Below are 4,278 nucleotides of genomic sequence, written 5' to 3' on the forward strand. Positions count from 1 at the left end.
TTCGTGCTGCCCCCACTGCCCCACGCTGCATGGGGGGCTCTGCACAAGCCCCCCGACCTCTCCCCCTTCCCCAGGCCCCTCACGGGTGCCCTGCCCGGGCTAGCTCTGACCCTCTAAGAACAAAAAAACCAAGAAAAGCCCCGCCACGTGGTGCAGGGCAGTGGGGGGCAGTGGGGATCTCCCTCTGCTGGCAGGAGCAGTAAGTCCTGGGTTTTTTTCGTTTTTTTGTCTTTTCTTAAAGGGCCAGAGCTGGGCCAGGTGGGGCACCCATGGGGGCGGAGCTGGGGGAGCAAGAGGGGCAGTCGGGGGGCTCGTGCAGAGCCCCCCACACAACGTGGGGCAGTGGAGGGCAGCAGGGATGGCCCCCCTGACTGGCAGCACCCCGTGAGCTGGGGCTTTTTTTTTTACAAGTGCTGGGAGCTGGGGCAGCCATTGCTGGGCTGGGAGAGGTGCGGGGAATGGGCCTCACCTGGCTGATCCAGAGATTCAGCAGCTCTCCGAATCAAATTTGGCTGAATCGAATTGGGACAGTGATTTGAATCACTGAATCAAATCGCTGTCCCCTGAATTGGACAAATCCAAATCTGAAGCGAATACTAGCAGCTTTGCATAGGCCTAATGCCGGGCCCTCCTTCCTTCAGCCCATCTGGCCTTCCAGGTCTGTGAATGAACTGCCTGTGTTTTTGCCCAGACGTCCCTCTCCAGCTGGGGGATTGTGTCTTTCTGGCAGGGTGGGGGTCAGGGCATTGCACTCTTCCTTAAATCTCTTGCATACATTTTAACAATCCTTGGAACAGTGGGATAATGACAGCCCCGATAACCCTGCTTTACCTGTGGCTGGTTTGTGTGCTTTTGCTGAGGGAAAATACCTTTTCTCTCTTGCTGCAGAGAGGAAGCTTTAAGCCACTGGTATGTGTCTTCCTCTCTGCAGCAAGAGAGAAAAGGTATTTTCCCTCTTCTTTATGACAGCACTTCAGGTACTTGAAGGCTGATGTCATGTCCCCTCTTTAGCACCTTTTCCATAAGCTGAACATGCCTAGCTCCTTAAATCTCATTTCATGTGACTTGCCTTCCAAGCCCTTTATCATCTTTCTTGCCTCTGGACCCTTACCATCTAGCATGGCCATGCATAGGAAGTACAGACCAATTAGCATGTCCCTCTGTCTTGCACTGGAAGTCCCTGTGTTTGAAATTAGGCCCCAACTGAAAGTTACTTTCAGTTCAGACCTGCTCCTTGGTGGAGACGCATGGGTAAACATCCATTGCACCCCTGGGAGCTGAAGACCCAGACACCACCTGGACACCACTGAACCCCCAGCGCAGAGACAGAAGTTAAGGGAACCAGGGGCAAGGAGAAGGTGGGCAAGCGCAGGGGTGCTCAGAGGGTGTGTGTGTGTGTGTGTGTGTGTGTGTGTGCGTGTGTGTGCGCGCATGTGTGTGAGTGTGGGGGCCATGCCTGGCAGGACACGCCAGCTGATTGGGACAAGGGAGGGGGATGCTTCCTCCCCCCACAGGTCCCTACTTAGCTGAGGCCCCCAGCGAGCCTCGTGACCTGAGCTACGTGAACAGAGCGCACAAACAGGTGCAGCTCTTCTCGGGCCCGGCAGTTAGTGTGGGAGTTCGCGCAGAGGGGCATGTGGAAGGTGCCCAGAGGGCTGGGCTGAGTGAGGAGCCTGAGGCCTTAAGCCTGAAGTGAAGCTACTGGGACCAGGTAGGGGGGTGGACTTGCTCTCAGCCATGGTAGAGACTCGTGCCTGCAGGCTTCCCAGAACCGCCAAGGTCTCCACCCAGACAGAGCCCCTGGCTCTGGGCTGTGGGGGCTGCGTAGCACAGCTGCTGGCAGCTGGGCAAGGGGGCACCCCCACTTGTGGGATGTGCTCCCTAGCTTAGTCTCTGGAGGGCAGGGTGCCGGAGCTCGAGGAGGAGGTACATCAGCTACGCACCATCAGGGCCCACAAAGACTACATTGATTGGTACTGCCAGGCTGTGGAACTCACCAGCTCCTGCAGCAGCCTCAGGGCTTCAGGAGGTCATTCAGAGCCCCCCATATGGCACGGGGCAGTGGGGGGCAGCAGGGATCACCCCCTGGTGGGCAGGAACCCTGAGTCCGGGGTTTTTGCGGGGGGGAGTTCTTAAAGGGCTGGAGCTGGGGTGGGCGGGGCAGTCATGGGGTGGTTGGGAGAGTGAGGGGGGGTTCGAGGGATCGTGGCAGAGCCCCCCATGCAGCATGGGGAAGTGGAGGGCAGCAGGGATTGCCCCCTCCTGCCCAGCAGCACCTGATGAGTAGGGTTTTGTTTTTTTAAAGCACTGGGAGCTGGGGCGGGTAAGGCAGCCATGGGGGGGCTGGGGGAACAGGCAGGGGATGGGGCCTGGCAGGGGGCCCCTCCCTACTTACTAACCCCAAGTCCGACTCCAGCCCCCTGCTACAGAGGGCAGGGACTGTTCGAATCGATTCGGACCTTCTAATTGGTCCCCTGATTTGATTTGGATTCAGAGATTCGGCCACCGAATCAGGCCGAATCTCCTCTGAATTGAATCAGCACCCAAAGCTTTGCACAGCCCTAGTGGCCAACAAGAAGGCTGGCCAAAAAGACTCACCCAGAGCTACCTGGAAGATGGTCATCTCAGGCTGCAGGACATGCAGGGCTGAAGAGCCACTCTTGCAAGAGCTGAGGGTGTGGTTCTCCCAAAGTGTGACAGGAAATCGAGGGTCTCAATTGGAGGACTCAGGTGTCTGTTTACTAATGCCAGGAGCATGGGGAACAAGCAGGAGGAGCTAGCTCTCCTACTTTCCACTGGGCATTACGATCTAGTAGGGATTACGGAGACCTGGTGGGACTCCTCACATGATTGGAACATAGCCATTGAGGGCTACACCCTGCACAGAAGGGACCAAGTAGGGAAGAAAGGTGGCGGTGTAGCTCTCTATGTGAGGGAGCAGTACACCTCCTTGGAGGCCAGCATTGGCTCCAAAGATGAGCAGCTCGAAACCCTCTGGGTCAAACTATGCAGGGGACGCAATGAGAGAGACCTAACTGTAGGTGTATACGACAGACCACCAAACCAGGGGGAGGAGCTTGATCTGGAGTTCTCTTAAGAACTGGCAGAGGCCGTGCATGTACAGGACTTGGTCATCATGGGTGACTTCAATTACCCAGACATCTCTTGGGATGAACACTTGGCTAAGTCAGATCGGTCGTGTTGCTTCCTGACCTGTATTGAAGAGCTGTACCTGACTCAGGAAGTGCACAGGCCAACCAGAGGTAATGCTCTCCTAGACTTGGTCTTGACCAAAGGAGGTGATCTGGTGAGTGACTTGAATATAGAGGGCAGCCTGGGTGACAGCTACCACAAAACCATCATGTTCGCTGTCCATTACAAGATAGGAAAATCAGCTATCAGGTTTGAAGTTTTGGACTTCAAGCGAATTTCAACAGGCTCAGAGTAATAGTAGGGGAAGCACTGCAGAACCAGGGACTGAAGGTGAAAGGAGTGCATGAAGAGTGGTCGTTCCTCAAGGACACGATCCTCGAAGAACAAAAGATGTCCATTCCCATGTGGAAGAAAGGTAGCAGAAGGGCTGGGAAGCCCTCTTGGCTTAATAGGGATATCATGGTCCTCCTGAAAAAGAAGAAAGAGGCATACAAATGTGTTGGACTTACCGATGCAGCCTGGCCCACCCAGGCTTGGAGAATCTCTGTTGTGATTGGTGGAGCACATCCACCAATCAGGTGAATGCTTGGAGGGGCTTACCCTGCCCCTTGCCCCCTGCCCCCTGCCCCCTGCCCCCTGCCCAGGGCAGGGAGCAGGGTGCAAAGAGCCCCGGACCTGTAGTTTCATAGTTTCATAGTTGGTGGGATCGGAAGGGACCTTAGCAGATCATCAAGTCCGACCCCCATGGCAGGAAAGAATGCTGGGGTCAAAGGCCCCCGGCTAGGTGTCTATCTAGCCTCTTTTTGAAGACCCCCAGGGTAGGAGCCAGCACCACTTCCCTTGGAAGTTGGTTGAGGGTCGTACCTGCCCTGACTGTGAAGGAGTGCCTCCTGATGTCTAGTCTGAATCTACCCTCTGCCAGCTTGTGACCATTATTTCTAATCACTCCTGGTAGTGCTCGGGGGAACAGGGACTCCCCCGATGCCTGCTGGTCCCCTCTGACTAGTTTGTAACAGGCCACTAGATCCCCCCTCAGCCTTCTCTTGTGGAGGCTGAACAGGTTCAGGTCCCTTAGCCTCTCCTTGTAGGGCCTGCCCTGCTGGCCCCTGATCATGCGAGTGGCCC

This window comes from Alligator sinensis, unplaced genomic scaffold, assembly GCF_000455745.1.
Source record: "Alligator sinensis unplaced genomic scaffold, ASM45574v1 scaffold467_2, whole genome shotgun sequence".
NCBI lineage: Eukaryota > Metazoa > Chordata > Crocodylia > Alligatoridae > Alligator > Alligator sinensis.